The sequence below is a fragment of the Podarcis cretensis genome (genome assembly GCF_951804945.1).
Source record: "Podarcis cretensis genome assembly, chromosome: 3".
NCBI classification, from domain to species: Eukaryota; Metazoa; Chordata; class Lepidosauria; order Squamata; family Lacertidae; genus Podarcis; species Podarcis cretensis.
In genome coordinates, this window is record NC_137172.1 from 100,537,573 (window position 1) to 100,555,395 (window position 17,823).

Sequence of the window (17,823 nt, forward strand, 5' to 3'; positions counted from 1 at the left end):
TGGGTTTACAAGATACTCCTCTATTGGCCAGCCACTAGACCCACCTTGACTCTGCAATTAGGAATACATATTCATGTTTCCTGATGTAATGGAGTTTTTCAAAAGCTCTGAGAAGCCTGGAAGCTTGAGGCTCATTTGATCCTCCTCTTCTCAGTTGGCATGCACCACCATTGCCCATTTCAAACTTAAAAGTGGGGTTGCCTTGGACTATGCATCACAAGCCTGAGAACAATGAAGCATTCCTAAATGAATTATTGACATGCCACTTCCCTCTACAGCATGTGCAAAAACCGCCTTCTTGACCGTTGGACCTACGATTGGTCACATCTGCTCAATCTGCCAGAGCCTGTCTTCACATGCAGGAGAAGTCCCTAACTCACTGATGGTTTGAGACCCATCAGCTACCCTCACCTGGTTTAGGCAACCCATCAAGGCCATTCCCAAGGTGTGGCTGCTGTCATATTCTGGCAGCTTCTAGAAGTCACAGGTGAGAGCCGAGTGCAAGGTGAGGACCAAAGGCAGATAAACTACCCCAGAAGGAACACTGCATTTTCTCCAGCCAGTGACGTAGCATGGGTTGCCAGTGCCCAGGGCTACACGGAAGGGAGGTAGAAAGGAGGAAGGATATGGACGATGTAAGCATGCACATTCAACTCAACTGCCTAATGGTGTCCATGTCATTCAGGAGATCAGAGCCACAGAGATAAGAAAAGAAGAGTTGTTCTGTTCTCTAGAGAGGTCACTTCCTGGTTTGTATGGAGAAGTCACTTTCAACAGAACCCAACAACGGGAGCGCCCAGCATTATTGAGGCAGCACCAGGTGCTGAAATTTTGTGCCCCCTAACAATTTTGCACCCAGGGCAACAGTCCCTGTGCCCCCATGCTACACCATTGTCCCCACCAGAGGCACTACCCACCCCCAACTCCCATAAAAATAAACAAGGAAGCAGACAAACCAATCCAGTCCTCTAACACCTCATACACTATATAATACGCCATATACCATAGTGAAAGTGCAATAAAATGTTACGTGTAACAAGCCAAGACACAGAAGCAGAGCAATTTGAAGCACTGCAAGGGGACATGACTAGGGCCATAGGCATCAAGACTCAAGTCCAATCTTCACATTTACTTCACAACATAACCTTGTCACATTTTCCTATCTTTTGCAAGGTAATGGCAGGGGGAAAGAGCTGAAATTCAACTAGCATTTACCACATCAGGGGAAAGACTTGAGAATTGCCAGAGCCCTTGATATGCAGGTTTCACTTCCAGCATGAACTCACTTGAGTAGCCTTAGGGAAGCTTCCAGTCAGCTCCTCATTTGCAATATGGGTGTAATAATAGTAATGCCAGTCTCAGGGTTACTGAGATAATGCACACACCATGTTCAGAGCACTCAAAAAGCGCTAAGTGTTATTATTCTAGGGCAAGTGCCAGCTATCCCTACATGGGGGGACATTCATAAGTAAATATTTTCCACATTAAACTGAAGAGGCGTAATCATCTCTTTCCTACTGTAAACCTGCTAGAAGTAAACATAGAACTCAGGCCCTAATCACGCCTATGTTATTATTATAGAGCTGAGAAGCCGCAAATGGAGCCAAAGCACATTTTATTTATTTATTTTGGTCTCTTTACTGCAAAAGCAGGCCAAGGCTGCCATACCCTATAGGCAGAACCCCCAAGTCTTGCTTATTTGCTTTCATTACATAATTGTTTTTCATAATTCATACAGAAATGAAACATTCTCATATTACACATTCATTTCATAGATGTCTCTCTTTCCAAAACTACACACAAAGCTCACCGCATAAGGGACTAGGGTCTGCTTTTCCAAACATCAGCTGCCACTGGCAGAAGGGGAAGCTCTATGATTTGGGTTTCTCTCCAGTCTCAAGTTCAGTTTTCCATGTTTCCACATTAGTTTGTATTAATTATTTTTACAAAGTCCATATGAAAATCTACCATATTAGTGCAAATTTCTCCTACTATTTTTTGCAAAGCAGTTTTCCATAATGTGGCACATTTTTGTGCGTTGCTTTTATTAATGTGTGCATTTTCTGCATTTTCCTCTAAAGATGTACTTCCGCACATATTACTCAGCCGGAAAATTGCATTTTGAAATTTAGAGAACAACAAATTTCTGAAGACGGCTGTGTTTCGGTTCTCATATTGCTTCAATTTCAGTAAATCTACCTTCAGATGTGAGATGAATTGCATTTCTGCCCCAACTACTTATTTACTTATTTATAGCTGCTTATTTCCAGTGTCAGGGAAGGAATACATTTTAAGAGAAATCACTCTTTACCTCTACGTTCTCAATTTCAGTGTTGGCCTTCTCCTTCTGGTTTCTAACGACAGATTACTCTGGAAATGGTTTGATCTGCTGGCATCAAACACTTCATATCAAGTATTATTAACTGACATTTGGAACAGGAAATTCCCCTCCAAAGCTGTCACTGATTCATTCAGTTTCTATTTTTACTAGACAAGGCCTATAATTTCACGTCATTGAAGAACACAGCCTGCCTATCGGTGTCTAGTCACCAAACCTGATAAAATGTCATGCCTCTGTTTAGCCTACCATGCAACACTTGATGAGTCATCCACCTTTTCATGCATTTTCTTAGGCTGATCCTCTCTATTCAAAGTCCTGCTGGTAGGTTGCTGTTGTAATGAGAAAGGAGTGGATAATACCAAACACCCAAGAAACAGTCCACTCTTGATAAAGTGCAGCAAAAAGCAGGAAACCCTAGGCAAACTGGGAAGCAATGGGGTACTTTCGCCTACAAGCAGATAGGATAACAAAATATTAAACTTCTCCATGTTATACAACCTGAGTGGTCCAAAATTTGTTCGGTATCAAACTTGTCCCCTACCCCATTTTTGATAAAGTGTCACATCCTCCAGATACATGAACAGCAAATTGGGCACGGACACTGGGCCTTCTCACCCATGAGGCATGGTGAGATTACTGCTTCAGGTGGCAAAATTCACAGGGAAGTGGATCCTGATGTATATCTTTATTCCCTCTTTGTTCCTGGTGTTGATCTTCACTCCCCCCCCCTTCTTCCCTGGAAAGGAAGAGGATGCCATTTTGTGGTTTGTCTCAAGTGCCAAAATGCATTGGGCCAGGCTTGTGCACACAGGCACACTCACACAGATACACAGTTGAGGTGCGTGGTGCGTGGTGCCCAAGGTGAGCCATGTTACTATCGGAGGCAGAAACTGTAAGAGAGAAGAGTTTGGAAAATAGATTCCTACTCTCTCATAGCGGAGTCAAGCACACTGGCAATTGCTCCAAGCACATTAAAAGTTGGTTAGATTTACATTAGCTATGACCCACCTTTAAACAAATGTTCCCCACCAAAATACTTAGGCTAGAATAAATCACAGACACTTAGCTTTGCAAACAAATGGTTTTACTCACAGAATTTCCAGAAGTTACAGCAAATAGGTCTCCATCCACTGGTACCAAAACAAAAATTTAAAAGGTTCCAAACAACTTAAAATGAAAAGTACTTGTTTCTGTACCTACATATAATCTTTGGGTTAGCAAAGATGCAGGCTTTGAAATTTCCCTTTTGGGGAAATTCAGTTCACTTGCAGCATTTGCTGAGTTGGGAGCCAAACCACATGGCTCTTTCTTCAATTGTTCCAGGAAGTATGAAGAAATGGGGAGAGGAGAACATAGGCTGCTGAGAGCCTACGAAGCCATATCCACTTGTAACCTGAGCTTGGTGCTCAGGTAAACTCTTTCATGCACACAAGTGAATGTCAGTAACTGTATATTGCAACAGAAAATCCTACAAACAGCCCTCCCTATCCCCACCAGTAAAAATACATTAAAATATTAGAAGAAGAAGAGTTTGGATTTGATATCCCGCCTTTCACTCCCTTTAAGGAGTCTCCAAGCGGCTAACATTCTCCTTTCCCTTCCTCCCCCACAACAAACACTCTGTGAGGTGAGTGGGGCTGAGAGACTTCAAAGAAGGGTGACTGGCCCAAGGTCACCCAGCAGCTGCATGTGGAGGAGCGGAGACGCAAACCCGGTTCCCCAGATTACAAGACTACCGCTATTAACCACTACACCACACTGGCTCTCCATGTGCAACCCTTTAATGACACCCAAATTCAGCCACCAGACTCTGCCTAATGGTAGAGCCGGCCCTGCAGCATCCAGATGGAGAGAGCTGTGAAAACAGGACCTTTCAAAGCCTGCAAAATCAACTTAATATAACCTTGAGCCTGAATTAGCATGGCCTTCATACCAAGCACCACCTGAGAGCTGTTAATTGGCAACACTTGGTGCTTGCATTGCAGAGAGATTGCATTTTCCAAGCGTTCGGTCTGCAATATTCTCTCACTTGGGGAAATGTGATGATTTGCCCAGCTAGTCGTGCTACTGCAGTGCTGATTGTTCATTCTGTGCTTGTTCAAATGAAGGAGAACAGCAAGTCTAGCTCCTCTCCCATCCCTGCATGTGCCAATATTCATTCCACTGCTCAGCACTTCAAAGGTATGGGGAGTCTGAACCTATTTGCATTTGGCTAATTCCAGGATCCATTGTATTCTCAGGGCTGTTCAGCTAGTCAGTAATGCTGTGTTCCTCATTTTTCGGAATGAAATACCGGTACTTCTCTGAATTTATAGCTTTCATTGTGTGTGCCTGGTACGGGATTTACCTGCAGGGGTCAATTCAGCAACAGCTGGCAAATGTCTCTGGAGCACTCACAATGCCACACTATACGCATCTGATTCGGCGTCTAGTCTGCAAATCTTACCTTTGCTGACTTCAGAACAGCAGGGTAGTTGGCAGGTGAGAGCAGTAACGAAAATAAGACCTGTCTCAATTTACCTGTGATGGACTTGATTCTTGAGCTTTAAAGGAATCACAAGCATCACAACCATATGTCCCCCAAACCCACATTAAAATGTTGTTTCCCCTTCATGGAATATTAACTTTGCCATGGATTGCTTGCACCGCTGAAGTTAAAGCTGATTGAGGGGATGATTAGGATTAGAAAAACCACAGTTCTGTGGAAGGAAGCCTCACAGAACACAACAGTATTTACTTCTGAGAAAAGGCATACAGGATTTCACTTGCAACCTAATCATTCAGCCCAGAGCTTACTCATCTATTTAATATTACCCAGCAAATGGAGAATATGCATGGATCGTGAAAAATCTGGAACCACAGGGAGCCCCTTGGCTCCATCACTGCTTGTTTTCCATAGTCAGTGAAGACTTGGATATTCTAACGACTTTTCACAATGTATGCTCTGAATATCTTTTCTGAAATTGGTTCTGTGTTGTAGCATGCTGTTTTATTCTTGATATTTTTACGCCGTGGATTTTGGAGTACTGTGCCTGTCTATATTTTGGTAAGATTGCACAGCTTAGCAAATAAGCTTGCAAAACACACTAGCTTGCCCCCCCCCCCCAAAAAAGTAGAATGCTGGAGGCTGACCTTTGTTACCTCCAGATGACCTGTCTATTGAGCTTTCATCCCAATTTGCTTGCACAAAGTTTTCACTGAGGTTAAATGATGCTCATTCTTTACTGATCTGTTTGCTTTGATCTGTTTGCAGGGAGGCAAACATGCATCTTTATTTATCTTTATTGTTTAGGGAAACTTTTAATGTTTAATAGACCATTGCATTTTAATATTTTGTTGGAAGCCACACAGAGTGGCTGGGGAAACCCAGCCAGATAGACGGGGTATAAATAATAAATTGTTGTTGTTGTTGTTGTTGTTAAGAGGTGGCCATACACCTTCCTGTCAATTGTTTATCCCAAATTTTTAGTCCCTCCCCTCATCACTTTCCTAACTGTGATCCACTTCAGATGCACTAACCAACTGAACTGAACCAACTGCACTAACCAACCAGCCTGCAATCATGTCCCTCCCGCAAAATATCAACAGTCTGGAGGTAACCAGAAAAGGAAGTGAAAGCTCAAGTCCTCCTCCAGTAGCAGCAGCAGCAGCAGCAACCTGCTTACTGCCCTTCTGTGCTTGGTCTGGAAGAAGAGGCTTCCTTCTGCTAGCTGTTCCCTTGGTGTTTTTACTGGCTGCTGAGGAGGGATGGAGTGCCCACTTGCCCTCTTAAGGTAAAGGTAAAGGGAACCCTGACCATTAGGTCCAGTCGTGACCAACTCTGGGGTTGCAGTGCTCATCTCGCTTTATTGGCCGAGGGAACCGGCGTTTGTCCGCAGACAGCTTCCGGGTCATGTGGCCAGCATGACTAAGCCGCTTCTGGCGAACAAGAGCAGCACACGGAAACGCCGTTTACCTTCCCGCTGGAGTGGTCCCTATTTATCTACTTGCACATTACATGCTTTCGAACTGCTAGGTGGGCAGGAGCAGGGACCGAGCAACGGGAGCTCACCCCGTCACGGGGATTTGAACCGCCGACCTTTTGATCGGCAAATCCTAGGCTCTGTGGTTTAACCCACAGTGCCATCCACGTCCCTTCACTTGCCCTCTTACCAGCAGGTAATTTCCCATTTTCTGTGCCTACCAGGCGAGTACTTATTTGCAAGGTGGAGAATAGGGATGGGGAAGAAAGTTGATTCAGTTTGCATTTAAAGGGGGGCATAATTAACTCATGCTTTCTGAAACAATATGCGAACCAAGACATAGACATCCTTTGAAATCCACACTTCTCTTAATTTTGCAGTGCAGATCTGCACCCCCAATCTACATGTTGCAACCCCAACATAAAGGCTTCTTGAAACGGATTCCACACAGTGGCTGCTCCAGGAGCAGCTGCAAGCTTTGCCACATAAGCTGCTTGCACCTAGTGGGTTTTCCCCCATTCCATCTCCAGACATGCCACCTAGTCTTTCTGATTCCATGAAATTGTGCCTGTAATAAAAAAGATGACATGACACTGTGCCATTAGGAGCGTTTGAAGCGGATTGTGATTACAGCGTATCTGAAGTGCCCTGGATAATTTACAATATTATAGGTGTATTAAACCAAAAATACAGGGTGTCTTCTGTGAGGTGTATGAAAACTCCAATTTGTATTAAGTATTTGATGGCATCTCGGGCTGAAACACCTGGTGTATGGTGCTTCAGAGACAATGTAATCACAGGGGAGATGCCACATCTCAATGGGTCTTTATTTTGTCTCATCACCGCAATCTCAGCTCTGTTTTTCCATCCTATTCAGCATCAAGCTATCATAATAAATGTCTCTTGGACTAGACAGAACCTTTTCATCTTGCAAGAGGCGAGTCAAATTGTTTCTGTGAGCCGTCTGCCATCTTCTAGTGAAAACCAATGTGTGAGCTATTTAACAGCAAACAACCACCATACATCAGTCCTCCTACCACACACCAGCAGAGGAGCAAGGATTCAAAATGGGTGACTGCCCCAGGCCAGTCGATGTCTCCAAGTGAATGGTGGTCCAAGCTTTTCTTGGTATAAGGAATCTATGCCCAGAAAATACTGAGGAGAGAATATGTGAGGACAATCTAGTAAACCAGCTTGAATTTATGCACAGCATAGGACACCCTTCCAAAGCAGCCCTGTGCAGTTAGGGATGGGGGAGAAACTGACCTGATTTGCACTTCTTGAAGCAATATGTGAACCAAAACACAATGGTTCTTTGAAAATCTCACTCCTCTGAATTTTGCAGTGCTGTTCTTCAACCAGTATGTTTCCGAGCACAATTCGAAGTGTTGGCGCTGACCTTTAAAGCCCTAAACGGCCTTGGTCCTGTATACCTGAAGGAGTGTCTCCACCCCCATTGTTCAGCCCAGACACTGAGGTCCAGCTCCAAGGGCCTTCTGGTGGTTCCCTCGCTGCGAGAAGGGAGGTTACAGGGAACCAGGCAGAGGGCCTTCTCAGTAGTGGTGCCTGCCCTGTGGAATGCCCTCCCTTCAGATGTGAAGGAAATAAACAACTTTTTTACTTTTAAAAGACAACTGAAGGCAGCCCAGTTTAGGGAAGTTTTTAATGTCTGATGCTGTATTGTTTTTAATATTCAGTTGGAAGCTGCCCAGAGTGGCTGGGGAAACCCAGCCAGATAGGTAGGGTATAAATAATAAATTATTAGTATTAGTATTATTAGTATTGTTGTTGTTGTTGTTGTTATTCAGCCAGCCACTGTGTGCAAAAATGCATGTGTTGGGGCAAAGCATGCATAAAAACTACAGAAAAACTAGGTGCATTGTACTGGGAGAAATTGCTTTCAAAAATGTGCATATTAATCAAAACTGCATGCAGAATGTGTATATTAGGAGGAATTCACACTCAAATCCTAATTTCCACAAGATTTTTTTTTAAAGCACAAATTGCTGTGGAAATGTGGTAAACTGAATTTATTTTTGGAAAACTGAGAAACTGAAAGAAACCTACATTGACTAATCAACGTCCTATGCGCAGCTAGGACAGAAAGTTCATTACTCCACTGAAATGTACAGAGCAGCCACCTCTGGCTGTCGCATCTCTGAAATGGCTTAATTTTAAATAGCTCTTTTTTCTGTACTCAGCCCCCTGACTGCTCACTCAAGTTCTAATGCTGAGATGGCACCAAGATCAATCATATTCTCAAAGAAGATACACACACACAGTCAATTATGCTACAGATTGCTGTGCTCGCATAGTATGCGATGCAGCTAATTTTTCTTATTATTATTCTCCTCACCCACACCCAATAGAAGCCCTGAGCTACTTAAGGGGCAAAGCATTGTGTACTGTTAGAATGCCAGGATCAGACAGTGTTTTAAATTTCCCATACATTATCACATGCCGTGAAATGCCCCAGCAAATGTCTTGCTATTTTTCTGCAGAATCTTTCTATAAAGTCTCCATCTTTTCTCATTGCAAACCTCCTGTATCCCAATATTATCATGCATCATATCCCTGTTACTTTTAACACTTTTCATAATCTCACGGTCACCCTCTCACCATTGCGACATAGCCTTATGCTCCTCCATCCTCTGGTCTTTCCTGCGATGGACTGAGGGACGCACTGACATTTGCTTCAGGCAACTACCCTCCTCCCAGCATTAGCTTAAACAAATTCTGGCCTCTTTTTACAAAGGTCACCACCCGACCAGTTTTATTTTGGCAGCCTCAGGAGGGAGTGTTATCTCCTGGATGTCTAAAAGAAAAAGAAAAGCCCCAAAGACTGGGCTCACTGCTAGTCAATGGACAATTTACAATCAGCGGTGAAATGAACCAATTTACACAAATAAGCATTGGCTCATCTTTTCTTCCTTTTGGAAAAGATGACAAGTCTACACATTAGGCCCCATTGGCTCTCTTATAGGCTTATAACAGGTTGTGCTTGCTTGCTAACAGATGTTCTGGGGCTGAAAATCTCTCTTAGTGGCTGTGCTTGAGAAATCCAATGGCAAGAGCACTACAAACATATACCTCGGGTTAAGTACTTAATTCGTTCCGGAGGTCCGTACTTAACCTGAAACTGTTCTTAACCTGAAGCACCACTTTAGCTAATGGGGCCTCCTGCTGCTGCCGCGCCGCCAGAGCACAATTTCTGTTCTCCTCCTGAAGCAAAGTTCTTAACCTGAAGCACTATTTTTGGGTTAGCAGAGTCTGTAACCTGAAGCGTATGTAACCTGAAACATATGTAACCCGAGGTATCACTGTATTATCTATCTATCCCAAAGTTAGCCTCTTTGCATTCTGTATCCAGTAGACTCCAGCCACAACTTTCATTTTTCTGCAGAAACTGCCAAGTAGCACACCTGTTCTCAAAAGACTGATACAGTCACTGTCAATTAATTAACTAATTATGGAATGCATAGGATGTTGCTATTTGCAAACCGTCCGCCTGTATCATCTTGCCTAACGGTATGGAGAATTTACAAACATGACGTGCCGTTATGTGGATACATGTATCCTCTTGAATGCACGATGACTTTTCTCTGAGCAGACATACAGTACACTACTAGATTGTGCTGTGAGCTGTTTCAATTATGTTTGCCAATTTTACCAAAGGGGGATATATTGTGTCCAAGAATTTGCAAAACTCGTTAAAATCCAAGTTGGCATTTTTGTTCAAATCAACTGCATTTATAATGCGATCTAAGCAGTTCCGTCTTCGAGCAAACATGTTTTTATATATGTTATGGCTACAAGTTTGCATCAGTTCCAGCCTGAAAGGCAAGTTACATCCCAGCCAGAAATTCTCTTCCTTGTTTTTGCAACACCCTGGCCGCAGTCCAAGATAACCCCAGGCATGCACACTTAGGTCCACCCCAATCAGTGTCTGGGATTGCAGCTCTTTCTAGTACACATTTTTTGTTGCAATCCAGAGCTGCCCATTATAGATAATGAATATCCAAAGAAACTCTTCAGATCTGCTATGGCATCTCCCAAACTAGAAAGATATGTGGTATGAACTAAACTGCATGCTTAAAATTAATTTTTAAAATAGCAGCTGATGTAATCTCCAGGCATATTAAAATATTTAGCACAATAGGCCATCTTTTTTATGCCCTCAGTGCTTTCTGCAGTACAAGATACACAAAACAACCAGCGTTAATCAGAGGTCACACCTGCTGCACATCACGAGAACACGCGCCAAAAAATCTGGTCTGACAGATATGACTTGGAATCTTTGACCATTTAAATTTTTTTTATTCCTCTTTCCTTTTCTCCCCTCTCATAGGCTGGGCTGCTTTCTTATCTCCCCTTATCAACGCATCAAATGTTAGGAGGCCTGCCTGTCCCTTTCCCACCTGCAGTGGCAGCTGGTAACATATTGACGGTAGGACTGCAATTTCTATCCTTCCTGTTTTCCTCACAAATAGGACTTGTACAGCACTTACTTAGGAAACATGTCTCCTCTCTTTAAAAAAAACATGAATCATTTTGTGCACATCCGTGGACAGGAAAAGAGCTTCCATGTAGGATGGCCCAAGTAGGATTTCGGACAAGATTGACTTCATACCTCTTATTAAAGCCATACCACATGATGTAAGTTATTCCTGCAAATAGAGGACCATCCTCTTTAAAGTAGGACACATAGTCTGTTTATACCGGTTCAGTTTCAGCAACAACATTCCAATAATGTTCTATTTCTTTATCAAAGATTTGGTGCAGGCTTTGATGCAGGTTTCGTTGGGACTCCCCATCGTTATTCCTGCATTGCAGGGTTTTGATTAGATGGCCCTTGGGGTCCCTTTCCATTTCTACACTTCTATGATTCTATGATTGTACAGCTTGTCTAGTTACATGTGGCCTCTCATGGGTTATCAAGTGGCCGACAGTGCAATCAGATGCAGATAATTGTGCGACTGAATCAACGGACCACATCCCTGACACATTCCCTAAATGTTTCCCTAGTGCATTCTGGATGTTTTGCTGAATCCCCATCAGAAAGCTGAAAGCAGCTGTTGATCCTTGCTAGAAATCAGCCTTTCCTTCTCCCTGCTTCCCCCCTCCCTTTGATGTTGGTGTGGCACAGAAAGGGGGCTTGCTGTGCACAGCTCTGGGTAATCACTGGGTTCTCTATATGCTAGCCTGATTATTCTTTGCCTCCCTTGGTGCAGAGAAACGTACCACCTCTCAAGTCACACCCAGAATCTTCTACTATGGTTCTTAATCAAGAGGAAAGCGAGTGGAGAATGGGTACGTTTTGGTTACGTGCCGTTCAGGGACTATCGCATTGTGCACATCTGAGGAGCATCAGAGCAAAGCTGCTATCATCTCTCTGACAGATTGAGAAGAAAGCATGAACAGGGAGTTGAGGAGGAATCTGCATTGGTGATTTGTAGGTAGCACTTCCTTGGGCCTCCTGCTAAGATGCATAAAGAGAATGTTGCTAATACATTTTTATTCTGTGTGTGAGATGGAGAACTCCACAACTGACAGGCCTACAATCACTTTTTTTTAGAGTTACAGGAATCTATTCTTTTGTTCAATAATACATTTCGGAATCTAATGCATTAGCAGCCCTTGGAGGTGAAACTAAGGGATCCTAGATTGATCAGACTTGGTTTTCAAGGACTTACAAAATGAGTACTAAATATTATTGTTACTTTTCTTTTCTCGTTGACCTTTCCACTGGGTACTAGCATATTTTAACTGTGTAGGAACCTGTGATTCTTTCTTTATTTTTAAAATGGTATCTTATAGCAAAGACCAAGAGACAGATGCTAGCAATATCAGTTGCTCAGCGAATATGATAAAGAACTGGAGCAAGCAAGCAATTATATGATAAAATGGGATCAAAATATTAGGGTAAACGGGCCTTTAGATATCTGAGGTGATGCTCAAAAGTTTTCCTTCAATATAGGAATAAAGGGGAATTGGTTTAAGATGACAAGCAAGTGGTCTCCAGCCCAGATACAAAAAATAAAATAAAAAATGAATAAAAATTATCCAAATATATGTTGGAAGTGCCAAAAAGACTAAGGAGATTTCCTTCACATGTGGTGGCATTGTGACAAGACAAAGAAGTATTTGGAGTGGAGACAGGGCTGACCCAGGATGTCTTGCTACTTCAGGCAAAACTGAAAATGCTGCCCCCTTTGCCATCTCCTCATCCTCCATGTGTGCCTGCCTCCTCCTCTATCACTGAGCACTGCAGAGGAGGAGGAGGAGGAGGAGGAAGAAGAGTTTGGATTTGATATCCCGCTTTATCACTACCCGAAGGAGTCTCAAAGTGGCTGACATTCTCCTTTCCCTTCCTCCCCCACAACAAACACTCTGTGAGGTGAGTGGGGCTGAGAGACTTCAGAGAAGTGTGACTAGCCCAAGGTCACCCAGCAGCTGCATGTGGAGGAGCGGAGACACGAACCCGGTTCACCAGATTACAAGTCTACTGCTCTTAACCACTACACCACACTGGCAAGTGGAGGCAAGTGGCAGTGGTGGCAAAGGGTATGGCTGGGTGTGGAGGAGGTGGGTGTGGGCAGCCATAGAGGTGACCACCCCACCTTGCCTCCTGGGCAGGCCAGCCCTGGATAGGCAATTAAATGTTGAATTAAGATCTTAGGATATGATATCTTAAGGGTTATGTGATGCTGATGATGACAATGACAGAAAACAAGAAATGATAAAATGAAAGGTAGCCCTCAAGGCCTTGTTACCACAGGAGTGGACAGATTTAGACTTGCTACTTCGTTTTGCGCTAGAAACCTGGAGTCTATCTAGAGCAAGGTGCAAAATAATATCTCAGGAAGGTAGGGATAAAACTGCATAAGAAGGCATGCATGCTTAGCCCAGGAATTTATTTTCCATACCAGAACTGGAGCTCACACACAAATCTGCTCTTGTTCCTGTGCCTCCCGCCCCCGCCTGCCCCCCGCCCTCTTTCAGGCTTTCATGAGTAGCTTCGAGATGACTGGTTTGTTGAACATTGTGATTTGTTTGAAGGGAGATCAGATGGCATTGGATATTTTATTAGCATTCATTCTGAATTGTTTGTGGGGAGGTTAGATGACGTTGCGTTGAAGCAAGGGGAAATATAAATATAAAGTTTGACTGGAAATCCCAACAAGAGCAGTGCAGAAATGTATTTTCTTTGGCTTTGATTTGATTTCATATTCGTGAATAAAAACAAACACAAACCAGCTATAAAAAGATTTATCTCCTATCTTTTGCATACTTAAAAAACAAACAAACAAATGCTTATTTTCAATGTGTGCTGTTGCCATCTAGTGTTAAGTATATGCAATTTGCTTAAAGTTCTGTTTTCTGTATGTTGCAACAATGACCACTATTTGGTGATACAGTGGTACCTCAGGTTAAGAACTTAATTCGTTCTGGAGGTCCGTTCTTAACCTGAAACTGTTCTTAACCTGAGGTACCACTTTAGCTAATGGGGCCTCCTGCTGCCACCGCACCGCCGCTGCACAATTTCTGTTCTCATCCTGAAGCAAAGTTCTTAACCCGAGGTACTATTTCTGAGTTAGCGGAGTCTGTAACCTGAAGCAACTGTAACCTGAAGCGTCTGTAACATGAGGTATCACTGTACTTGCACTGCAAATTTAAAATGACTTAACAGTTATTACCTTCCCTGATGGAAAGTGTATTTCTGTGACCTTTGCTAAAACCTCTGTCAGAACAAGCACTTATGCATGTTCAGGACTGAAGCCTTCCAATATTTCAAGGATTCTGTCTAGTTTTTACAATATGATTGAAGATGCAGAACAGTTCTGTTTTGCAACAAACAATTGAGGGGACACGAAATGACTTTGAATACAGTAATTCTTTCAAGGCCTTGCACTGTTGACTGAAGCCTGCATACAATCTCACTCGGGTGGAAAACCTGCCTGTTGAACAATTTGTATGCCTCTGGAAACAGTTCTTTCTTTCTTTCTTTCTCGTTTTCTGCCTTTCTTATGTCAGGAGAGGTTGTAAACCTTTGCTAACGCTCTCCATTTCTTCCATTAACTCTGTTTGCTTATATGTACATACCGCTCCTTTTAAAGTCATTGTTTTGATGCGGTCGAATTCAGACTACGCAACCAGCAATCTGATCTCACTATTGGCTGTGCCAACACACCATCGCTCAAGAAAGACAAGTTAGTAACGGAAAACTGCAGCTGCACAGCCACGGTCACCCACAACGGTTATCATCAAATGAGTTCAGCCAGATGACAAAAAGAGTGTCATTAATGACACAAAGACATGGGTAACAGATTGTGCACCTGCTCACAATTTTCTGTACAGTGCTTAGCAAATGTTAGATGATTTCTATACGGTATGTTTATATCGTCACAGACTTAGCTGCATTCTTCTAATGTATTAGTTGCATTCTTCTGCTAGTATAGCAGAAGAGTCCAGTAATAAACCTTTTTGTTCATGCAAAGCCCAATGCCAATGACTGCAGCTGGCTCCTCATTGGTCATTTACTTTTCCGTACTTGGCTCGTGGCTCCCCTCCCCTCATCTGTGCAGTGTGCTTTGTTTCTGCAGCATCAGAGGAGTTGAGCTGAGGTTCCTGTTGTGTGTGTGTGTGTGTCCGGAACACCGAGGCAGGATACCTGTGAGGATTCTGAAGAGACTTGTGAGCCAGTAAAGCATATGTGACATCATGCAATTGACATGTGGGCAACTCCACCCACCTGTCAAATTTGGCCCACAAGAATAGGATCTGATAAGGATCTGGCTAGAAAGGTCCCTCACCACTACAGCACAGTGTTGTAGTTTGAGTGTTGTATTTGTCAGTTTGCATTTCTTAGTGCAGAAAGTATTGATCTGATGTGTAGAGATCTCTTCTTTTCTAATTAATTCAAGAGTGTTCTGGAAGCTTCTCTGTGTGAAAGAATAAGCAGAAGGTTTGTGATGTTTGGGTTATTCCTTCATAGAAGCTGAGTACAGCTGGTTTAACCTGGTTCTCTTATCTCTTAAGCCGCTTCTGGCGAACCAGAGCAGCACACGGAAACACTGTTTACCTTCCCACCGGAGTGGTGCCTATTTATCTACTTGCACTTTGACATGCTTTCGAACTGCTAGGTTGGCATTCATTCTGCTAACTAGTCATTTAAATCTACTCTGGATCACTATTGAGTAGAATTGCATGACGGTATTAAGACTGAGAAAAGCAAGTTGCCTTGGTCTCTGCAGAGCGACAAGTAATCTAGATGCCAACCCTGCTTCTCCTCACAAATGTTGGCTTGGATTTCCAGAAAGCACTCTTGTCCTGGCTTAGAACATAAGAATAGCCTGCTGGATCAGGCCAATGGCCAGTCTAGTCTAGCATCCTGTTCTCACAGTGACCAACCAGATGCCAGTGGGAAGCACGTAAACAGGATTCAATTACAATAACATTCTCCCCTGCAGTTTCCAGCAACTGGTAAGAGGCACCTGAAAGCTGTGCTGGCTGCTCACTTGACAACCTCTGGCACAACTGGTGTCCAAAGACATGCCGTCATGGAAGGAAGGGAAAGGTCTTTCTCCCACTTCCATTAATACTCCCATTATTATGAACATCAACCAAACTTTCTTCAGCTATGTGTGCTTTACGGAACTCCTCAAAAGTGGTCACAATTAATTTATGATTATCCCATGTGCTTCCCAATGGCAAAACGGTTGTGCCTACTTGCTATGATTAATCCTTAAAAAAAAAAAAAAAAAACTGTTGGCTGAGAAAGCAAATGAGAAGGTCCACTTCCCACTGATGCAATTTATAAATGGGACACTACTACCTTGATCTCAGTCTCTTGTTTCCAGAGAATCCACACTGATGGTTTTGCAAAGTGTCTTTTGTCAAAGGAAAAGAAGTACCATGCCAAATTCTCCATTGACGGATGAATGAATGACTGCATGTTCCACTTTTGTAATGCTTTTCATCCATCCTCCCGTCTCGGAGATTTATAACCACAAAATTGCTGCCACCTCTGCTTCCCATTTCTGCCAGAAGAATTCACAACCGTCTCCAATTGTTGTACAATATGATTCTGCGGGTTCCCCTCTCCCCCTTAACAGCATGCTTCTGAATACTGCATTAATGTAAATCACTTGGTGGAACACTTGTTTGGCTGAAATTATGCATCATTAAATACATCTTGTGCAGTTACGTGCAAGGTCTGGTTTCTGCTCCTTTATTGTTTGAAGTAATCTGTCCTATACCTGAAAACATTTCCCCCTATTAACTACTTTGGATGAAAATGCTTTTTTGCCTTTAGTGAAACCAACATGGTAGTTCTTGTCATGCCATTATAAAACCTTGACACAGTTGGGCTGGCTTCAAGCATGTGAGATCCACTTTGTGTTTTATTAAGAACTCCAAGATCTGCTAAGTGGACACAGATGCAAAACACGGAAACAACACTTGAGCCAGTCATGGGATCTTGGTTGGGATTCAAATGTTTTATACAGCTCCTACGGATTTTGCTGGGGGGAGTTGCATATTAGTTTCTTTTTCTTGTGCTCTGTAGGCTGCTCTGATAATTTTATTGAGGGTCAGGGCATGTTGCTTGGTATCCATCTTTCTTGAGGGACAGTGGAGTGAAGTCAAACTGCTGCTTTAATAATAAATAATAATAATAATAATAATAATTTTTTATTTATACCCCACCCTTCCCAATTCAGAAAACCGGGCTCAGGGCGGCTAACAACAAATTTAAAACACTTAATTGATGCAACAAAAAACAGCATTAAATACAGTATAAAACATGAATAACAATAAATTCAGAATTAAAAAACCAATTTAGGGGGGAAATCCATCCAATAAACATTAGATGATCACCAGGGCTAGCTGGCTAAATTAGTCCTATTTGGACCAGTGAGGAGACCAGGGGAGAATAAACTGTGGGATCCCAGAGTGGGTAATCTTCATAAAGAGGGGAGAGGGAGGGAAGGAAGGGGAATAAAAGATCAGGCTAAGTTCAAATTGAAAGCTCTGTCTTACAGGCCCTGCGGAAGGAAGTTAAAATCTGCAGGGCCCTAGTCTCACGGGACACAGCATTCCACCAGGTCAGAACCATCACTGAGAAGTGATGGCCCTGGTGGAGGATAATCTAACTTCCTTAGGGCTCGGTACCTCTAAACTATGATGATTCATGGACCTTAAGGTCCTCTGTGGGGCATACCAAGAGAGGTGGTTCCATCATTTTATTACAGTCAGTGACCAGTATCAAGGGCTGCTTTTGCAACATCCATGGTGCGCAAGGCTGGGCAGTGTATGAGGTTCTAGGTTGTCCAAGCGACAATACCCCGCTCACGGTTTTGTTGGTGTGGTCTAAAGGAAAGCAGAGCAATATGCCTGGTACCAGCTTGGGTACACGAGTTACTGGAAGGAGGCATACAAGACACCATCCAACCATCTTAGGGACTCCACTCTGGTTTTCTGTAGGCTTTACTTCTCAGTCTTTTCTTCTCCCAAAGATAT